This window comes from Sceloporus undulatus, chromosome 2 (genome assembly GCF_019175285.1).
Source record: "Sceloporus undulatus isolate JIND9_A2432 ecotype Alabama chromosome 2, SceUnd_v1.1, whole genome shotgun sequence".
NCBI classification, from domain to species: domain Eukaryota; kingdom Metazoa; phylum Chordata; class Lepidosauria; order Squamata; family Phrynosomatidae; genus Sceloporus; species Sceloporus undulatus.
The window spans coordinates 48811758-48835067 of record NC_056523.1 but is presented as its reverse complement, the minus strand read 5'-3'; the positions used below and the strand labels follow the sequence as shown (position 1 = coordinate 48835067).

The window sequence follows — 23310 nt, the reverse complement described above, 5'->3', positions numbered from 1 at the left end:
AAGAGAATGACCACAAGGCTCACGGGGGGAAAGCCTGGCGGAACAAAAAAGTCTTCAAGTTCTTCTTGAAAGCATCGAGGGATGTAGAAGTATGGAGCTCATTGGGGAGGGAGTTCCAGAGCTGAGGGGCTGAAATAGAGAAAGCCCTCTGAGCTGATACATATCGAGCGTCTGGAACTCTTAAAAGATGTCTTTCACCCGACCTGAGAGTGTGGGGCGGATTGTATGGGGAGAGGCGGTCCTCCAAGTACCCTGGGCCCAAGCCATTTAGGGCTTTATAGGTGATAACCAACACCTTGTATTCAGCCCGGAAGTGAATAGCCAGCCAATGGAGATCTTTTCGAACTGGTGTTATATGGCTGGCCCTGGAACATCCAGTAACCAGCCGAGCAGCCATATTCTGCACTAATTGAAGCTTCCGGGTTTGGTACAAGGGTTGCCCCATGTAAAGCGCATTACAGAAATCCAACCGAGAGGTTACCAGAACATGTATAACGGTTTCAAGGTCCCCCCGGCCAAGGAAGGGTTGCAGTTGGCGTATCAGCTGAAGCCGATAACAGGTGCTCCTGACCGTCGCATCCACCTGAGCAGTAAGGTGAAGCGACGAGTCCAGGAGCACCCCCAAACTGCGAACAGAGTCCTTCACAGGGAGCGTGACCCCATTTAGGACAGGTGGAACAATTTCCTTACCCGGGCCAGGAGAGCCAATCACCAGTACTTCCGTTTTCTCTGGATTCAGGCTGAGTCTGTTTTCCCTCATCCAGTCCATTATCGACTCCAAGCAAGCATTAAGAGGAGAGATGCCATCCCTATGATGATATGATGATATGACAATGAGATGATATTTGCTTCGATTTAGTAAGGTGAATCAGCAAATCAAATTATAGTTTCTTCTAGCATCTAGCTGGGGATCTGTTGTGGCTCCTCCATCTATAACAATTGTGCAAAAGACAGAATTTGAGCATATGTGACTTTTCTCATCCTTGCAACCCTGTGACATGATGAGAAAATAGAATACTGCTGAACTGTCAGCTAAGAAATAGATGTAACTAGAAGAGAAGGGGGTTCTTCCTTGATACATTTTGCAAGCTGTCTTCCTGCTGCCTGAAAATACGTCTCTTTCTTGTTTTGTCTTGATGGCCTTCAAGAAATAGAAATGGATGCCAGGGCTAACAGCTTGAAGCAAGTGGACAGTTTTATCATAAGTCCATCAGTGAAGAGCACAGTTTCTGCAGCATTGATTTTGAGCTGAAAAATCTCAAGAGGATCTAACGTCCCACCAGAGGGAGACTCTAGAATAACAGCTGATAACATGTAGCTTTTTGCATTATTAAACAGATAAAAAGAAAGCAAATTCTTCAACATCTCAGAGATGAGATGTGTGACACTTATCTGAAGCTCTGCTAGCTTTTGTTAAAGCAATTTAATCATACATAAATGCTCCATCAGTTACTCCATTCTTTTCAAAAAACACAATCCAAAACAAAGTGTGTTGTGGTCCTTACTGACACAACCTCTGTTAGTTAGCCGCTACATTTCTATACCGCTTCATACTGAACCAAGCGGTAGCTACAGTTTCTCCATAAGACTTCTTAGTTCTTATGCCCTATGCAGAGGCATTTATTTTATCTGTCTGCCTCAAATCAATTCTTTCTCTATTCCTATTCCCTCATCAAACTTGTATTGTCACAATTAGTGACAATAGACATTTTCTCTACAGCCATGATGTAATTTTAAAAGCAGCATGTCTGTGTAATATTCCGTGTGATGTTTCTGAGGCATGCCCTATCCCTAAAGAGAGTGAGGCAGTTGCTTGAGGAGAAGGTGCGGGAGCTGTGTGCATAGCTGGCCTGTTGCTTTAAGGTATGTTGCTGGATACTGTCCCACTACCATGGTTAAAGTAACTTTAACATTAAGGTTTAGCATGAGCACCTTCGATAGCAACTTTAAAATTCAGATTAAAACATGGATTAAAACCACCATCTTCAAGGGTTGAAGAGAACTCACAGTCTTTCCACAAAACAACTCACTCCTAGCTTTCTCATGCTTTCCACATAGTTCAGCAGAATAATTTGGGAATTTGAGATTGAGAGTAGCATCATTTCTTGCTGCTATTGTTAAAGAAATCCTTGACAATATAAAGCAAATCACCCAGAACTTTAATAGTATATGCTGTTCTGCTTTCTGTTCACTCGTTTTCCATTAGTCCATTGGGCGCAGCCAGAAGTTTTTAGGTCAGTGAATCTGCTCTGGATTTTGTTCCAGACTTTATAGTAGCTACCCAAGGTGCTGAGCCAACGTTTAAGAATATAATTCAGCACCATGGACAGCTCCTCTGAAGAGTAGAGTAAAACAGTGCAGATTCACCACATCCCTAACATGGAAGTTTTCAGCTTCCTCTGCTAGAGGCATGTGATAGTCTTTTGCAGGAGTCCTTTCATAATATACTAATATAACACCACGTTTCAACTTTAACTGCAGTGGTTCCATCCTATGAAATCCTGGGGTTTGAAATTTAGAGACAAGCATTTTGAATTCTCAGCCAGAGAGTTCTAGTTCCTCTGACCAAACTACAAAGTCCAGGATTCCATAAAATGCAACCATGGCAGTTAAAGTGGAATCACAGTATTATAATTTTACAGTGTAAAATGTCCCTAGAAAAGCCTTTGTTTGAGAGGACTACATGTCTTCCTAAAGGGCAGAGGTGGGAAGATACTTGGGGGCTGTTCTGTAGCTCTGGGATTTTGTTTGCCCTGTTCATATTTTTGGGTGTAAATCCCATTATATCAATGCCATTTAATAAGCAGAACTTTAGCCTTACAACACAATCCTATACTGTACATGTTTTTGTTGTTCATTCTTGTATTTTATTCTATCATTATGGTCCTAAGGAGCATTCTATTGTTTATTCTGTTGTTATGTTCTTAAGGAGTGTTTAAACCTATTCTTTAAAATATTCACATAGAATTTTGGTGTAAAGTTTAATTAGTTATCTTCTTCTTTTTGAATATAAGAACACTTTTGTTACCATAGTTCTATAATGCTCCATAATTTTTAAACATCTGTTTTGTATATATACACACACATATATAAACATGTTGCATTTATAGATGTCCTTTGTAAAATGACCTGTTCACAGATTTACATTTAATTTATTTAACACCAGTAGTATCAGAACCAGGATCTATTTGCCAGAGCAAACACTCATTACAATTGTAAGGGATTTGCACCTGGCTATTTATGTAATTTTTAATGTAATTTTATAATGTTTTAAAATTATTTTAATTGTTTTGAATTTTATTGTGATGTTTTCAACATTTCTTTTTGTCTGTGAGCCACCTCAGGTCCCTTCCTGGAGAAAGGCAGCACACAAATTAAATAAGTAAGTAAATAAATAAATAAAATTTAAGTGATTATACTTACAAGGTATAGATCAGACAGTGGAAAAGCAGGAGAATAACTGGTGACTACTCTGTATACATAGTTAATTGACTATTATATTTTTAATTCACATTGCTTTTTGTTAAAAAATAATATTAAGCTTTTTATTTATTCTAGCTTGCCTGACTTTGGTACTGAGAGATATGCTTGCAAACAGCGGCATGTTGACTTGTAATAAATCCTATTGAATTTAAACAGAATTTCTGCTGTATCAGTACTATAGTATTGGGAAGTAACTGTTTCGAAATCTGGGGGAAGATTTCAGTGCATAACAGTACCATTATCTAAAACCATTTTAAATATGTGGGGTTTTTTTTTGGCACCAGCAGAAACAGTAGGGATCTCCAATAAATGCATGAAACCGGATTTCTCTTTGCCTTCACTGTGTTTACTGGGTGGGTTGGCTGCTAGAATAATCCAAATATGTAGATCTTTTAGTGACTGAAAATCATACAGAACACAGCATCCCTGTAGTTGGGAATAGCATGTGCTCTGAATGTGATATTTAGAACTGGCAACAGTGGTGTAATAAGAAACTCCTGAATTATCGCCAGTTCTGCTCAAATACCTTAGGAAGCAAACTGCATCTGAGTCACCACCACCACCTCCTTCAGCTATATATGTATGACAGAGCTGCTTTATCCAAATTGTTACCCGGTGATGGTTTCTATAGTGATTAATGGCCAGAAAAGAAAGCTTTGGTGTAATTTAAAAACACCTTCCCAATGTGATGCATGGTGTGGTGCAATCACTCTTCTTTTATAGAATTTTAACATTTCACCCTAAATAGGAACATGGGAACATTCTGAGGGTATCATGGTCATAGGCCAGATCATTGTCGTCATCATCAGTGCCACCAATTTTAATGGGGTCTGGCTGCTCCAAAGGATCCGACATAACGCGTAGAGTAAATTTTAGGGGCCATAAAAAATTGCAGGAGGAGGGTGAAATCAGCAAAGACTGCCCCTTTTCTACCCACAGGATTGTCCTGCAAGACGAGAAGCCATCAGTGGTCAGAAAGAGCACTTCTGCCTTTAGAAGTCTTATGGTTCTGCTAATGTCAGTCAGGTGATGTAGGCAGCCCAAAGCCTCAAATATACAAATATTTATTCAGAGACAACTCCCACAGAATCAAATAAGACTTTCCCAAGCATCTGTATATGAGATGGTGGAAGTAAGTGGAAGTAAGCTCCACTGGGGAAAAACCAAGATTTGTATCTTCATAAGCATGTGTAGGATAGAGAGGAAGATTTTGCTGGTTCTTCTGATTTATCTCACGTTTAAACTTTCCCTGTGCGAGTCTTTGCACAGCCTAAGAAACCATATTATAACTGTAAGCTATTGCATTAGTGTGACAGTTTACTCAGCAACATACCCCATGCACCCTTTCAATTATTGCACTGGATTACCGGTAATTGAAACGGGGTTGGGCAAAGTGTGATCTTGAGACCAGATTTTTCAATCCCAGGAAAGAAAGGAAGAAGAAGAAGAGAAGAAGAAGGAATAAGATTGTTTCTCACCATTCCCACATTGATAGACAGATAGATTTTTTGACCTTTTTCCAGTCTATGTAGTTCTGGGTGGCTCCCAAAGTCAAAATACTGTACTTGGCTTTGGATCCTGTGAAGTTGTGTGTTCCAATTTAAAAGACTTAAAGGAATCTATGCCTAGTCATACATTTATAAATATCATGAATTGACAGTTAGCAAGCTCTTTTAGTACAACTAATGATGCATAAGCATGAAATAATTTTTTGAATAGATAGATATTCAGATTAAGGTTATACTTAGTTCCTTAAATCTTTGTCTTAGGGTTGTGTGTGATTAATTTTACCAGCAATCAGTATTTTCTTTTGTTCTCTTTCTGGAGTAAGTGCAGAATATTTTAGAAGACAGTTGTAAGTATTTTCAACAAAAAACTCTTAGAAAATACATTCTGGTTATTACAGAAAGCTAATTAGCTGTGAAGAATGAGACTGTTGAATTAAAAAGAAACCTATATAATTAAGATTAAACCACCAGTGCAGAAAACCACTGGCAGCTATATTGTGTGACTGGTACTGCCTGCTTGGATTAGTAGATTGACCTGTTCCTTTGCAACTGGCAGAGTTATTGTACTGCACAACACACTGTGGTTATAACACTTAAATCTATGCTAGGGTACTGTTGAACATGCCCATTCCTTTGACTTCTATGTGAGAAACCATTCTTTAGCAGTAATGTCTTCCTTTTGTGGAAGCTAAATCAGTGCTTGGATGCTTTCTTTAGTTCTTACCCTGATGGCAATTATACATTTTCAGTAAAAAGAAAAGAAAAACAAAACAAACAAAAAACATCAATCAAGTTATGAGCGCATATGTTCTTCTCAGTAATGAGTTGGTTGGTTTTTCACCCCCTTCCCAATAAACCGTGCAAATGTTATCAATAGTTCTTGCATAAAGGTTGCCATTACCATCTGCTATGCTGGCATGTTTGCTGCATGTTCCTGAAATGGAATGTTTCCCTTGAAAATGCATGCTCTACAATTCTAAGAGATATTTCTCTCATTTAAATATTTATCTTCAAAATGCATGCACTACAATTTTTAAAAACCCAGCCTGGTGTAGTGGTTTGGAGCATTGGACTAGGACTCTGGGTTGGACTAGTCCAGGGTTGAAATACCTGCTTGGTCAGGTTAAACCCACTAAGTGACCTTGAGCAAATCACACTCTTTCACCCTCAGAGGAAGGCAATAGCAAACCCCCTCTGAATAACTTGCCAAGAAAACCCCATAAGTTGGAAACAACAGCAGCAACAGTTTTAGAACAAACAAACCCTGTGTTTGGGGGCTGTAATCCTTGCCATAATAAATATTAGTAGGATTTCAGCCTCAAAAGCAGGGGTGAAAATTATATGACATGCCAGATATCATTAGGGTTGCCATAACTGTCAACCTCCAAACCGGGAAAAATGGGGGGGGGGGATGTAGGACAATGTAGGACAAAATTTAGCCCCAAATGTAGGACATATTTTTTAAATGGAGGACACGCGGAAAAAATAATGATTTTAAAAAAGTATTGATATAAACTCATGTTTCTTAGGCATGCTCAAAATGGAGGACATTTGGCATTATTTCGACAGATGGCAGAAATGTACTTCCCTTTCTGGCCATCCTCCCCCCCCAATTCCAAAACACACACAGAAGCACAAGTCCAGGCATCCTCAGCATTTGAGCCAAGGTAGACAGGCAGCCCCTTGAGCCGGCAAACTATATGTTCCAAGCCTTCTTAGGCGTCCCCTTCCTCCTTCTCCTTGCTCCCTGCAACCCCCTCTTTTCCCCCAGGTACAGTGTATCTCCACTTACTATAAGGGGGATTTGTGGGTCAGTCTTTTTCTTTTTGCATGGGGGGCAAAGCCCTGAGAAGCCCTGGATCCTTGAGAAGAAGAGGAGAGGGGCTTAGGAGGGGTAAATAGAGAGAGGTTTAGATAGAAGGGATTAAATAAGGGCATTAGAGAAAGAGGGGCTAGCGAAGGGAGGCTAGGCAGGGTTGCCATTAGTCAGAAAGGAGTTGGGCACACAACAGCAACCATAACCACAACAGCAGCAGCAGCAGCAGCAGAGGAGAAAAAGGAAAGGGAAGAGGGGAAGAAAAGAAAAAAGGGGAAGAAAAAGAAGAAGAGGAGGGGGAAGAGAAAGAAGAGAAGGAGGGGAAGAAAATAAAGAGGAGGAGGAAGAAAAGGAAGAAGAAGAGAAGAAAAAATAGGGGAAGGAAAAGGAAAGGAAGAAAAATGGCTTGTCGGCAAGGCTCTTTTCTGCCCTCGGCCCACGCGAGGGACCAAAGAGGAGACGCTCCTCCTCTTGAGGCTGGCTGGCCAATGGGGAGAGTGGAGCTGAAACAGCCCTGCCTCCTGCTAGCAGTCACAGGCTCCTGCAGCAGGGGAGGGCTGTCCAGCCATTGGCCAGCCACCCTGAAGGGCAGGAGCTCCTGCTCAGCCCACGCAGGGACAGGGCAAAGCCAGGCAGGCAGCGAAAAGGCTGCAGCAGCAGCCGCAGCAGCAATGGCGGTGGCGGCAACCAGCTCAACCCGGGGCTAAGAGCCAAACCGTGCCGTGACCGTGCCAAAGGGCCAAAAATCGGGTTTGTCACGCCCCCAGGGGGGTTATGGCAACCCTAGATATCATTGAAGGAAAGGCTGTGGATATAGTATATCTTGATTTCAGTAAGGCCTTTGACAGGGTTCCCTATGACATACTTGCAAACAAGCTAGTGAAATGTGTGCTAGACAAAGTAACTGTTACATGGATTTGTAATTTGTTGACTGGCCGAACCTAAAGGGTGCTCAACAATGACTCCTTTTCATCTTGGAGAGAAGTGACCAATGGGGTCCCACAGGGCTCTGTCCTGGGCCCAGTGCTATTCAACATCTTTATCAATGACTTGGATGACAGAATTGGGGGTATACTTATCAGATTTGCAGATGACACTAAACTAGGAGGAATAGCTAATACCCCAGAGGACAGGATCAAAATTCAAAATGACCTGAATAGACTAGAAAGCTGGGTCAAAGCTAACAAAATGAATTTCAACAAAATGAATTTCAAGACAGAGCGGAAAAATGAAATGCACAGATATAGGATGGGTGACACCTGGCTGAATGAGACTACGTGTGAAAGGGATCTAGGAGTCCAAATAGACCACAAATTGAACACGAGTCAACAGTGCGATGCGGCAGCTAACAAGGCCAATGTGATTTTAGGCTGCATCAATAGAAGTATAGCGTCTAGATCAAGGGAAGTAATAGTGCCACTGTATTCTGCTCTGGTCAGGCCCCACCTGGAATACTGTGTCCAGTTCTGGGCACCACAGTTCAAAAAGGATGTAGAGAAATTGGAGCATGTCCAAAGGAGGGCAACTAAAATGGTGGAGGGTCAGGAAACCATGTCTTATGAGGAACACCTTAGGGAGCTGGCGATGTTTAGCCTAGAGAAGAGAAGGTTAAGAGGTGATATGATAGCCCTGTTTAAATACTGGAAGGGATGTCACATTGAGGAGGGAGCTAGCTTGTTTTCCACTGCTCCAGAGACTAGGACCCAGAGCAATGGATGCAAGCTCCAGGAAAAGAGATTCCACCTCAACATTAGGAGGAACTTCCTGAGAGTAAGGGCTGTTTGACAGTGGAACACACTCCCTCGGAGTGTAGTGGAGTCCCCCTCCTTAGAGGTCTTTAAACAGAAGCTGGATGGCCATCTGTCCAGGATGCTTTGATTGAGATTTCCTGCATGGCAGGGGGTTGGATTGGATGGCCTTTGTGGTCTCTTCCAACTCTAGGATTCTATGATTGAACTGCTACTCTCAGCATTCCTCCCTATTGGCTATGCTGGTCAGAGCTGCTTGGAGCTGTAGGCCAGTCTGCATAATTCCCACTGTTGAATTAGAATTGTTAAGAATAGATCAGAATCTCAGTTTTGATCAACATTAAGTAGGTAGACTTCTCTTAATTACATGTATCACTTGTATTTTGCATTGTTATCCTCTTCAAAGGCCAACATGCTGTGCCTTCAAGTGGCAGTATGGGAGAGAAAAATCAGCAGATTTCCCATTGTTAATGATTGCTAAGAAACCTGTACATTTTCCATAAATGTACACTCTTCACTTCTTCTAAAGTGCAAAACAAGAACAGGTGGCTTTTCTTTTTGCTTTAAAGAAATGCAGCAACCTTCCTCCTATCCAACTGTTTTGATTTTACTCATGGATTGAACTGACCAGCTAAGTTTCTTTTTCGTTCACTAGAAAAATATCATAAACTACCACTTAAGGCAAGTAGAAGGAGACTTATCATCACTAACTATGTGAAGACCCAGGGAAAAAATGTGAACACAGCCAAGACAATCACAAAGTTTTAGACAGTTTGCAAATGTAAATCATGTTTTAAATTAAACAGCAACAATGCAACATACTTTATACTGACTCCAGCCTCCCAGTTTTCCATTCACCTCACAAAACACCAGCACAAGACTTAAATTGTGCTGTTCAGATATTACTTCAAAGTACTGATCTAAAAAGCAACAAAAATTAGTTACAAACAAATAATATAAATAGTTTGTTGTGAGTTTTTCGGGCTATGTGGCCATGTTCTAGAAGAGTTTATTTCGGACGTTTTGCCAGCATCGGTGGCTGGCATCTTCAACATTCTCTGAAGATGCCAGCCACAGATGCTGGTGAAACGTCAGGAATAAACCTTTCTAAAACATGGCCACATAGCCTGAAAAACCCACAGCAAACTATGGATGCCAGCCATGAAAGCTTCCGAATTCACAAATAATATAAAGCTAACTGAATTGAATTTACCCTTCTATATCCATCCATTCAAATTATATTACCTAACTGAAAGTGACAAGGTTCTAATTCTTATCTCTGGCAAACACAACTCCTCTCCGCTTCTTGCTCCCGTTGTCATTCTCCCCACCCAGCAGGCACAGCCCTTTCTTCACCCATTGGGCCAACCAATAATTCTTAAAGGTTACATCAAAACATACACAGTTCTTGGCAGGGCCATTGGGCAGACCCAAATAAGCAGCAGCCCTTATAGGAAACCCAGATGCCTCTAATTGTGCTGGGTGCTGGACTGGATAGACCTCTAGTCTGGACCTCAGGAGGGCATTTCTTAAAAATAACAACAATAAAAGCCAGCCCACAGCTATTCTGAAAAGCAGTTACTTCAAATCAAGCAACACTTTTACTATATTATGTACAGAGCATTAAAGAGTACATTATAGAAGCTCTGATCATATATCAATTCAAGCAATGCATATGGACCTGTGATTTACACTGATAAAGGAATAAGCTTGATTGAAGGAATGGCTTTAACTTTGAAATGATGCACCATTCATCCTTTCCTACTGTTGATAACACTAATTGTATGAGACAAGTGGATGAAGGGCATTCTTCTTCTGTATCAAATCGGCTTCCCCTCAAAGGGGTGCAGTCTTCTAAAAATACACTAGACCAGTCACATTGGATAAATATCACAAGCTCAGCTGAAAACTCTGATGTGATATTTCCACTAGGTTGAGACTTTTTTTTTTACAAAGTATGTCTTTGATGTTGTCTGATTGTGTTAATGAATATGTTTTACTCTCCTACGTACTCTACTCAAGTCAGATATATAGTATTAAGAGCATTGCAAGAGAAATGTGGAATTTGTAGACAGTATGAAGGCCATTCCCTGTCTCCCTCATTCTTAGAGTGGCATGGATCATTAGATGGGTGATAAGTCTTCCAGATCGCATGAGATGTCTGGAAGGATCTAGACTTCTTTCCTTTGCCCCTGCAAGAGCAAAGTGTAGAAGAAATGTTGGTTATCAGACAAGATTCAAGAAAGCTACTTCAACCCAACTCCTTTTCCTGCTAAATGTAAAATCATAACTTGCACTTTCTCCCAGAACAATTAACAAAATGTAGCACTTCTTCAGGTAATTAGTGAGAATAAACAGGGAAGAGGAAAATAAAGACATTATATGGGGAAATGTCAAAGATGCTTTTTAGTTTCTCAGAGTTTTGGTTGCTGTTCTGTGCCTTCAAGTCATTTCCGACTTATGGCAACCTTAACGCAACCCTATCATGGGGATTTCTTGGCAAGATTTGTTCAGAGGGGGTTTGCTTTTGCCATCCTCTAAGGCTGAGAGCATATGACTTGCCCAAGGTCAACCAGTGGGTTTCATGGCTATGGGGGGATTTGAACATTGGACTCCAGATTTATATTTGAATGCTCAAACCACTACTTGAGATGATTATGCACTGTACATGGGGCTGCCCTTGAAGATGACTTTGAAGCTACATACAGCTAGTGCAAAATGTAGAAGCAAGATGGCTGGTCATTTGTATTGTTTAATTTTTTTATGTTATCTAAACTAACTTATTGTTTTAATTTTGAATTGTTTTCAGTTTATTTTGTACCAGTATAGCATTCTGAAATCCAATGATCAAACTGACTAGTATTCTCTATTGACCTTTCCTTTCTGTGGGCCATAATTTAGGCTATACCTAATGTTAAGCTCATTGATGTTTGTCACCAAATAACATAATCAAGGAAATTTGTCAGAGGGGTCCATAATTCCTACCCTAATTTAGTCTGTCTGGAGACTTAACAAATCATAGTCATATCCCAGCATTTTGAACTATATCTCGGCTTCCATGAGAGATTTGATCCATCACAGGCTCTGTATCATATAAGAGCTATCTCCTCTGGAAATTGCATCAGATAAGACTTTGTGTGTTTGTTTGTACGTATGTATAGATAGACAGCTTGCAGACAGAGGTGCCAACTGAAGTAATAACTGAACAGCAATACATGATCTATCTATCTATCTATTGGTCTAAATACCAATATGCAGAAATAGATCAGTAATTTCCCTGTCCTTGTTACTGGAGACTTTGAGTCCAATATACTGTACTACATGCTGGGGTGAGCTTGGCAGAGGTACTAATAACACTTTGAAAATATGTTTGTTGGTTTGTTTTTTGTTGGTTTTTTACTACAGCTCACAACCATTCAGCTAAAACTAGCATTGGCCATACTAGCTAGGGGATTCTGGGAAGTATAGTCCAAAAAGTAAACTTTTCAAGGCAAGCTCTACTCTGGAAGTGCTTTACAAATGAGTGTTGTGTAATGTTAAAACACTTAAAATTAAATTGAAGTACATTCCCCTCTTAATCTATTGAATGCTGTTCCTTCAGATGTTTTGGACTTCAGCTCCCAGAATCCATGACTGTTATCCAAACTGGCTGAAGCTTCTGGAAGCCCAAAACTCCCGGAAGACCAAAGTTTTGGAATCGGTGTGTTAGATGAACCATAATAGGACAATGTCTGATTAGGATTTGAGAAACTCAACCAGCTTCATTGCTGAATAAATGGAATAAAAAGAAATCAAAATTTTTGTTTTTCCAAGTGTTTTCTGATCTTTTTACAGTATATAGTTTCTGTGGACGTAGCATGTTTTGCTGCATCAGTACCATTTGTTCTAATTTGATTTGTGAATTGGAAAAGTTGATTTGGTCCATTTTTACAGAATATCCTTTACAGTCTGCAACAAATAAACTTGGTCTCTGAAGTGCATCGTCAGCCCTATTTATTTTATTTATTTACTGTATTTATACCCCACTCTTCAGACAGAAAGGCTCTCAGAGCGGCTTACATATAGTTAATTTAACTACATATGGCTGAATACAGAATCTTCAGTGCTGAGAATCTTGTGCTTTGGCCCATTTTCTTTGTGTCAGATGATGCCTGTGCACAAATGTATTAATAAAAATGTAATACTGGGTGGGTTTCAGCTCTTACATATTGTATTTAAGTGCCTATGACATATTCCACTGTCTTTTACATCAATTCTGGTCCATACTGACTTGTGCACCAACCCAGTCTGCACCATTCATTTTATTACAGTGCGGCTTCAGTATAAGCTGGAAGCTGCATATGGCGCGGGCGCACTGTACAAGGGGAAAACTGTTCTGCATCTGAATGAAGTGGCTTGAGGAGGGATAGAAGCTATTAGAGACATGTCCATTATAGCAGAAACAGGTCTGCCAAAAACCTTGTTGAACCACCTTTAAGATCAATCTTTAGGATCAGGGACTTAATACCAGTGATGTAGACACAAGTCGAGTGACTTGGACTCAAGTTGCTTCAATTGACTTGACTTGACAATAAATGATGCGCTGACTCGACTTGAGACTTGTATATTTTTAGTGACTGACTTGCTGGCCTAGCTTCATCCAGGAACAACAAATGCATTAGGCAATGGGCCAGAGGTCTACTCAGCACACATAGGAAGAAAAGCTTCTAAAACTTTTCAAAAGCTTTGGAAGGCTCTTTCTGCCATAAGCCCATCATCGTCCAATGCATTTGCTGTTCCTGAGAATTTTTTTAAACCAATCTATATGCGCATCACCTTGATTTTCTAGTTACTGAAGCTCCATTCCTCTCTATCCCCCATCTCTCTTTTTTTTTTTCTGTTAAAGTTGGTTTCCAGACTTGAGGTGAAATGATCTTGCAAGGACTTGAGACTTGAAGATGGATTGTTATCCTCCCTTTGTTACTGGACATTTTGAGACTTGAAAATGGAGACTGGTGACTTGAGTAAAAGACTTGAATTGCTGCTGTTGTTAACTGCCCTTGAGTTGATCCCAACTCATGGTGATCCTCTGGATGAGACATCTCCAAGACCCCTGTCCTCCACTGCTCTGCTTTATTCCTCCAAAGACATACCCATGGCCTCCTTAATAGAATCCATCCATCTAGCATGGATTCTGTCAGTTCGTGGTATGTGGTCAATAGATGGGGGAATGGTCTTGTGGATGTTTTCTTTCTTTCTTTTCTAATGATGAATTATGTTATATGCTGGCTTGATTGGGGCTGATGGGTAGGCTAATATTTGCTGTGGCTTTTGGGTAAGCAGATAGCTAGTTGGCATAGGGCAGCTGTTCCCAACTTGTGTATTGGGACCCCTTTGGGGGGTTCCCTTTCACAAGGGTCGCCTAAGACCATTGGACTCTAGACTCTAGAGCTTCTTCTTTGGCGACATCCTCCATGTTTACCCTGGAAGGCCCTCCATTTTGTGGTGCCTAGGTGTCAGTCCTCCTCTGAGGCGACCGAGGCCTCTCCTCCTCATCCTCCTTCTGCGGGGCACCCGTCTCCGTGGGCAGCAGAGGCTTCTTCTCCTTCTCCTTCCCTTTGCCCTCAAGGCAGGCCCAGCAGTGGGGCGGTGTGTGTGGGGTGGGGCGCCTAGAGCCACCTCTCCAGAAGCCTCTCTCACGGCTGAGAGAGAGGCATAAGGGGCTGTTCAGGGCCATGAGGTGAGAAGGCGGCAGCGGTGGCGCTGCCTGGGAGCAGGGCCTCTTGCCGGACGTTTGGAAGCTATGGGAGTTGGAGGAGGATGGTAGTTTTGGAGCTGAATAGAGTTGGGTGGATTTTGGGGTTTTAATGTTTTGCTTGGCTGAGTTTGCTGAAGTCTGACACACGTGGCCTTCCTCTCTTTCTGCTTCCCTCCACCTTTCCTAGCATTATTGTTTTTTCCAGTGAGTCGTGCCTCCTCATGATGTGGCCAAAGTACGACAGCCTCAGTCTAGTCATCTTGGCTTCTCGAGAGATTTCTGGTTTGATCTGCTTTAGGACCCATTTGTTTGACTTCTTGGCTGTCCATGGTAACCTCAGCACTCTTCTCCTGCACCACATCTCAAATGAATTCTCTTCCGATCATGCTCTCACCCACCCATGAACACATCACTGAGCCTCAATACCACGGTGTCTGGAGCTGGGTTAAAAATCATTGTAGCATTTTAATTCTATTTTAGTATAATGTTTTTGTACCTTTTTAACTGTATGGTGTGTGTTTTTTAATGTTGTAACCCACCCTGAGTCCCAGCTTTGGGAGAAGGGTGGGATATAAATAAATATCATCATAATAATTAAAAGCATAATGAAAGAATGGGAGAAACTGAAGTGCGAATAGCGCAGTAATAATAACAGCAGCAGCAGCAACCATTTCCAGCAAATTTGGGACTGGATTTTTAAAATACGTTTGAAACCAAGCAGGGAAAAGGGAGGAGACAGAGGTGGCCTTTGGGCCCCAGAGTGAACAAAAGGAGGCTGTGCTCCAGAACACACTGCAGAAATAATCCAGTTTGACACTGCTCTATCTGCCCTGGCATACTGGGAATTGGTAGTTTATTGTCGCAGCAAAGCTCTCTGACAGAGAAGGCTCAACGTCTGTCTCACAAAAAAACTACAGTTCCCAGAATTCCCTCGCATCGAGCCGGGGCAGTTAGTTAAAGCGACCTCAAACTGTGCGCGCATGCGCTCTCCTTCGCGAAAGCAACGGTTCACTCGCAAAAAGAACCGAGGGCAGCACGTGCGCCTGCTGTTGTTGCTTGGCAACCGGGGGAGGAGAAAAGAGGGATGAGCTCTTGCGCATGCGCGCTTGCAATCGAACTCTTTCTCCCCACCTCTACTGACACCCAAAACCTCTGCAAGTAGGAGGAGGAGCCAGAAGGGAGGGTAGAACAGGAGGAGGAGGAGCCTATTCAGGCCCCGCCCACCCTTTTTCCTCCGCAGTCGCGTTGACGGCCGTTGGTTGGGTGTGGGCGGAGCTAAGCCCTCCGAGGGCGGCAGGCAGAAAGAGGAGGAGAAGAGGGCTGGCGGTGACGTCAGAGGGCGCGCGAGCGAGCGAGCTGGAGTCGGTTTGTGTCTATGTCCGCGCGCGCGGCCTCCTCTTCGCTTGCGCAACAGCAAGAGCGCGGCGGAGCCGATGGTGGCGGCGGCGATGCCTCGGGATGGAGGAACAGTTGCCGCCGCCACCGCCGCCGCCACGGCCGCCAGCCCCGCCCCAGGAGTCGCTGGGGCGTCGCCTCCTCGGTCTCCCACTGCAGGTAAGTGGCCGCTGCCTCCAGGGCCCACCGCAGCCCCGCTTTGGCTCTTTTCCTGGCTCAAGGCGATGGAATTCTGGGAGTTGTAGTTTGTTGTGGCGCCAAGAGCGGAGCGAAGCTCTGGTCCCCACGACAAACTACAACTCCCAGAATTCCATCGCCTTGAGCCAGAAAAAGAGTTAATGTGGAGCCAAACCGTGTGTTAGTCTGTAGAACCAGTATCTAGGGAGAGAGATCTTGCAGCACCTTTGAGAGTGACTGAAAGAGAAAAGTCGGGAGCAGGAGCTTCCCTAGGCATCAGTCTACTTCCTCAGATGCATTTGGGATGATGATGATGATGACGATGATTTAGAGCGATCTTGCAGCACCTTTGAGACGGACTGAAAGAAAGACATTGGCATGAGCTTTCATAGGCTTCAGTCTGCTTCCTCAGATGCATCTTGATGCATTCCCACTCCACCAAATGCATCTGAGGAAGTAGACTTTAGCCTAGGGAAGCTCCTGCTGCTGACTTCTTCCTTTCAGTGAGTCTCAAAGGTGATGCCTGATCTCCCTACATGCTCCCCTCTCTCTTTAAATATACAGACTATACACACACACCCCTTATGTGTGTATGTGTCTGTATACATATATGATCTCTCTATGTGCAGATTGTTCTTCAGCTCCAGTCCTGCTCAAGAGAAGAACGATCGCTTAGCTGTTAAAATGTCTGTCCCTTTTCATTCTCACTTTCCTCTCAGAAAAATAAATAATTTAAAATAGTAAGACATAAATGTAACACATGGATTCTCAATAACATTATCATCAATAAATAAAAATATTGAACAACGGACACAGTGGGCCCTTAGTATCTGCTGAGTTTTGGCTCAAGCCCCCCCCCCCAAATCCATACATGTTCAAGTCGCTTTACATACAGTGATGTAGTAAAATGGTGACCCTTATATGAAATGTCAAAGTCAAGGTTTGCTTGGGGGATATGACTCTCAATATTTCCAAGCTGTGGATGGTTGACTCTGGGGGAGCTGATTTCATTGAGAAAAGAGAATGCTGGTATCTTTGTGGCAGCCATAACTCATTGGGACATAGAGCTAGATGGCTCATGATTTCACAGTAGAGTACTTCTAGTTGCCGCTGAATACAGCCTTTTATTTACTTGCTTAGAGTCCAGTAAAAACGGGGCAGGGGGGGAAGCCACCCCTTTTGGGATGTGTCTTATAGCCCTGGGCAGAGCTGGGTACAGTTCAGCTAGTTATTAAATAAACATGTAAATAAAGCTTAGCAAAACAAGTTAAGTACCTTCTGGAATTGTAATGTACTCTGGTCTGAGAAGCATTTAAAAATTATTACCAAATGTTAAGCTGGAAGACAGCTTTTAACAGTTCATGTGGTGTTATTTGGAGGTGACATACTTGGTTACTTCTGAAGGAAATGGTTTGCTTTCAAGAAAGCAGTGTTATTCCAGTACTGAAAGTTGGGATCTTTTTGTGCTCAACGTAGTTACATCTTGGTTAATGGTAACTGTCCAATGGTTCTAAAAGGCCTCCTAGTTTAAGGGGCCATCCAGTCCAAGTCCCTGCCAGGCAGGAAGACACCATCAAAGCACTCCTGACAGGTAGCCATGAGGCCTCTGTTTAAAAAGAAGGTCTTTCTTATGCTGAGGTGGAATGTCTTTTACTGTCGTTTGCATCCATGTATGTGTGTCTCTGCGTGTATTTTAAAGCAACAACAGTTAATGCAGGTAAAAAACAAAATAATGACCTTCTTGGTGCTTGCTTGGGCACGGTCCCCTATCTCTAAACTGAAATTAACAAAAGCCTTTTACTTCATGGAATCATAAAGTTGGAAGAGACCACAAAGGCCATCCAGTCCAACCCCTTGCCATACAAGGAACTCATGTGGCAGGGACCTTTAGTACTCTTTTAGGCTTTTATAGACATGTTCATTCTGTGGGAAAGTAGGAACAGAAAATATTTTTCAAAATATCCAAAAGGTAGAAAATTCTGTGAAACTGACAGAAGACACAGGAGGCTAGAAAATTGAAGTCTCCATTAATTCTGTCACTAACTATTTATTAAGTTATACTGGCACTACTCTGCCTCCAGTTTTAAGAGCAGCCTGACACAGGATATCAGCAGCCTGGAGGAAGAATAAAATCTTGTTGGCCAGTGTCAGAAATAGGATGCTAGGCTGCATCATTGGCTATTGGTTTGATCCATGAAGCAGGATAATATTATTTGTAATGATATGTATTCCAAATGGCTTCTGTCCCATGGGAATAAATTCCTTGTAAATATATGTAGGATTGAGCTATATGGGACGTTTCTGCAGTGCTTGGGATATTTATGAAAACTAGAATGGCTGAATTTTTCAGTTACGATGGTAGTTGTCCTGTTACAACTTTAGATACAGGAAAAAAAGCAAAAAAGTACTTCAACTGCTTTTGAAGTATCAATGGTATATGGGTATTGTAATATGTAAATGGTGCCAGGACAAAAACATGACTTCTAGGAAATACCCATGATCTCTCCTTGAGTGGATCTAGATTATGAATATTGATGTAAACGACAGTAGCATCCCTCCTTAGGCGTGTGTGTGTGTGTTCATGTACCTAAGTAAGAGAGAGAGAACAAGAGCTGGTATATATTGCATTATTAATTCAAAAGCCCAGTGTTCACATAACTGCTAATCGCCCTCTGAGTCACTCTGTCTTGATTTAGTCAAGCAAAACGTTGTGGTGGTCATAGAAGAAGTATTTGTTCCTGTATAAGGAAATGCATTAATAAAGCTTACTTTGAAGCCTGTCCACAAACCTGATTACATCTATGTAAATATAGGGAAGGGGAAAAACTCATATTCAGGTTGGGCACTTTTCCTACTTAAAACAAAAATGCAAGTTGTAACTTTGGATGTTTTTAGAAAATATGTCTTAACGTTTGGTCAGAGCTTCCAGAATGTATTCTTCAATCACATTTAAAATGTTAATGCTTGAATTCTTATGGTAGTTCTGTTCTTGCATCTCTGCTTTTCCCATTAAGAGGGAGAGTTCTAAATATATGGATAGCAGAAGTTCTATACATGCAATTGTTTTCTTTTCCTTTGGAGAATTTGCATTCCTTTACATAGCAAAGACTAGGACAGTGAAAGAAGACTGGTGTGAAAATATGAATGTGATATGACAGCATTTCTTCCCTCAGATAGAGTGCAAAATGCTTAATGACATGTGGTTGTTTCTAAATACAAATAGCTAAAACGTAAAGAACACTGGAGATGAAATTAGTTGAATATGCACATGTGCAATGAAGCATTGCAGTCCTGGTGCTTGCATAATAGAGTTTAAACTGACCTCACTTGAACTTAGCATTGACATTCCTAAATATTTTTTTTAAAAATGCTGCAGCTTTCTGTAAATATAAACATACTTAGTTTCTCTTATGTGGCAGGTGGCGTCTTGCCTGTTTAGCAACTGGGATATTGAAGTGTAGTGGATAATGGACTTAAGGCTTTGTCACACCAGGCTCTTCAGCAAAAATAGTGTTGTTTTCAAAAACAATATACAATCAGGATTCCCCTCTTTTCTGTCACACATTTGGAACCTTTTTGGCATTGCAACCTTTGTTCATGCTAGCAGTTTATCACACACATCATTTGGGATTGCCCACCTGCTGCCTCCTCCAAGACATAATCCTTACCCCCCCTCCTTTTTAGTTCATGGCACACATATGCACACACACACACACACACACACACACACACAGGTGTCCCCCCATGTAAAATGAAATGAAAACAGTCTTACATTTAAAGGCCTTTTGTGTGTATGGAGGCCAGTTTTCTGATTTGGGTTAGAGTTGATTAATCAAATCTGAAGCTTAGCAACAAGAGCAGCAGATCAAGGATAATGAAATAAAATGCTTTCCCTGCAATGGTAAGACTATCCCACTTCCATTTTCAGGCCTTTGTGAGTCTATGTGTAAGTGAGGTTCCACAGTTGGGATAGTTGGCTGCAAAAGGAGGTGGAGTGGGGGGAAGCTAGCAAAGTTAAGCTACACCTAAAGCCTGCCCACTGACAACTCAAAATCAGCATTAAAATGGAATTGAATTATCCCACTGCAAATGGTAGCAGAACAGTAGCAGGAAAGGATGTTATTAACAGATTTTTGTGTTAATGAAAAGAAATGGTCTCCCACTGAGAGAACAATAGAAAGATGGTCCATGTCATGTGATAAGCCCTAGCCAAAGATGTGATTATCCTGCTTCAATTGTGATTACTGCCTCATGTGAGACAGCCCTTATTCTGAACAAAAGTATGTTAGGGTTAACTGAGGGATGCCCTATCCTTTCGTTCCTGTAGAAATGTCAGCAAAAGCATTTTCATGTCTGTATCAATAAAGTGTATACATTTGCATTTCATGTATCGGAATCTTTACATAAAAGACCATCACAAAAGTATAAATAAAGACTATTAAAGAATAAAAAAGGTAAAGGTATTTCCCATTAACAAGGCTCTCAATTTGTGTCCAACCATACGGGGTGGTACTCATCTCCTTTAGTTTTAGAAAAGCCAGCATCAGAGACTACTCTGTGATCATGTGGCCAGCATGATTGCACAGAACGCTGTTTACCTTTCCACTGGAATGGTACCTATTTATCTACTTGCCATTTGCATGCTTTTGAACTGCTAGATTGGCAGAAGCTGGAACTAGCGATGGGAGCCTCAAACTTCCAACCTGAAAATCACTTCAGTATTCCTTGGCTAAGAAAATCCTAGGAAATTCATGGGTGACCATAAGTTGATAGATGACTAGAAGGCATACACACACACACACACACACACACACACACAGAATTTCAAATTGCTTTTGCATTTGAATCATAGAGTTGGAAGAGACCACAAGGGGCATCCAGTACATCCCCTTCCATGCAGGAAATCTCAATCAAAGCATACCCAACAGATGGCCATCCAGCCTCTGCTTAAAGACCTCCAAAGAGGAGACTCCACTACACTCCGAGGGAGTTTGTTCCACTGTCAAACAGCCCTTACTGTCAGGAAGTTCCTCCGAATGTTGAGGTGAAATCTTTTTTCATGTAGCTTTATCAATACTAAATATATGCATAGTAATTTTAAAAAAATTGTGTTAGCATGCTAAGATCAAACCAACAAAATACCATTTGGAAGAAATAAGATGTGAGAAAGACTGACATTAGTGTTTGAAATCCCAAATAGATTACGACACTAGATTTTGGGCACAGAGCTCCTTTCTAAAATGCTTGACCACACTGCTTCACAGTTAGTGAAGGATTGGACTCAAACTTCTGCTTACATTATTATTGGTAAGGGCTCTGAAACAGCAAGATAATAGAGCTTGAGACATGTTTTTTCTGGCTAAGCTGATTCTGGAAAAAGTAAAAAAAAATCAGTCCACAGTGCTTATGCAAAACTAAAAACAGATGTCATTAGAATACCTGCATTTTATATTTAAAATGTTCACTAACAGTTGTCCTGTTCTTCTGTGTCAAAAGCATTGCTTTTTCTGTAAAATAGTTTTAGAAAGCTATTTGGAATGCTCTTGCAACGACGACACACTAACTACTGTCACTTTTGACCTTATCAAATATATAGTTGGAAGCAAATGAAGAATGTGAACTCAAGATATTCCCTGGTTAAGTGACATGGATACTTGATACTTTGCTAACTCTGCTGTACTGGGGTTCAAGAAGGAAAGCAAAGAATATTGTTTGGACCATTTCTAAAAATTGCTGACTCTTACCTAGTCTTGGTTCATTTTTCCTTCATATTTTGCTATAGAGATAATTTGTGAACTTGTTTATCATTGGGAGTCATTTTGCTTCGGTGGCAAAACCAGCTGGTATCAGACACATCTGTAAAGGTTAAAGGGTTATTAATGTTACCTCTTTGCAAATTACAAGCCTTAGATATCTACTGTTCGGTTTCTAATTATGGCCATTTTCTCCGTGCATAAAAACAAATTATTGATATTGTACTCAGTGATTGCTCCTGAGAGATTCCCCCCTCCCATTTCCAACATGGATCTTTTTTCGTGCTGTAGAAAGATATCTTCGGTGAACTTTTCAATTAATGATCTCTTACTTGAAGAAGTAAGTTTTTCAGTAGGAAACTAGGCACGCACAAACATGTGTATGTGTTCAGAGACATAGATGTGTTTGGAATATCAGTATGCAAGGAGATCTTATAGCACCTTTAAGACTAACTTCGGCCTCCTCTGTCCTGCAGCAATAATGCAGTTTGACACCACTTTAGCTGCCATGGCTCCATCCCATGGAATTCTGGGATTTGTAATTTGTTGTGATACCACAGCTTTCTGACAGAGAAGACTAAATATTTCACAGAACTACCAGTCCCAGAATTCCATAGCATTGCTCCAAACTGCATTATTTCTGCAGTGCAGATAAGTGTTGTGTAGAAGAAGTTGTAGTATAAGCTTTTCTTAGATGTGTGAAGAAGCAGATCAAGTCTGTAGCTTATGCTACAACTTTTTCTGCATAGCTAATCTCAATGTGCTAATGTACACTTGTGAAATGAGGCAGCCAAGTAGGGTAAGCCTTGTATAAGTAAACAAAAACATTTTGAACCTTTTAGAGGCTACCTGAAAGGATTGACTAGATCAGGACAAGTATTGGCTGATCTCTGGAATGGAGAAGTGGCCAAGGCAGTGGCTGTATCTCTTTCTTTTGAGGCGAGCTAAGCAATCTCCCTGTTTACTAGCAAGCTGACTCTGACTTGGATGCTGTAGTTCAATGATTCCCAAAGTGAGTAGTATACCCCCCAGGGGGCAGTGGAAAGATCTACTGAATAGTAAGAGGGTGGCAGGAGGGGCATCAGCTTTTAGGACCATGGTGGAAATGAGGGTGCATGGAGCTTCTTTTAGGGTTCTTTAAAACCACTGCACACCATCACTGATCGCTTTGTGTGATAGTATCTCCTGCTCTTTGCCTGCCTCTACGAGCTCACTCCCTTAGCCACATCTTTCACTAATAGAGGTGTTGGCAATTAACAAACCTGTGAAGCTTGGGCATACAGTCTCTTCTATATGGTTTGAACAGGCCTTAATAGATAGGGACAAAGTGAACTTTTTTTTTCTCATTCAAGCATCAGCTGAACTATTCATAGTGTTAAATCTCCTTTATTAGATAAGTCTTTCCCAGCATAGAGTTACTGTAGTGCATACATTTATCTCTGGACCTTTCTACTTTTTCAATCCAGATAGAAGCTCTGCTTTTTCTCTATAGAAGAAGAAATGCTGTTGCATGTAACACATCATTGTAGTATTTCCAGTGGAATAACTAGTAATAAGGAGCTAAAGGAATGTATGGGCATTGTCTGTTGTGTGTAGCAAAGTGTTTGCAGAGAGAGGTGGTATCTTGATTATTTATAGAAAGCACATACATATATATGGGAAATCTAGATTTTCTGTTCAGTGGTTTAAGTGT

The 23310-nt window shown here is 41.4% G+C and overlaps 1 protein-coding gene across 3 annotated transcripts in view; it reads left to right on the top strand.

Annotated features, from left to right (window-relative positions):
* Positions 1-15558: 15558 nt before the first annotated feature.
* Positions 15559-23310, top strand: part of TMCC1 (transmembrane and coiled-coil domain family 1) — a 157061-nt gene continuing 149309 nt past the window's right edge. For 2 of the 3 annotated variants that reach the window (XM_042453212.1, XM_042453213.1), the window contains exon 1: positions 15559-15846. The gene's annotated coding sequence lies outside the window, so the exon portion shown is untranslated. The remainder of the gene's footprint in view (positions 15847-23310) is intronic. The other variant, XM_042453214.1, reaches the window with a different exon arrangement.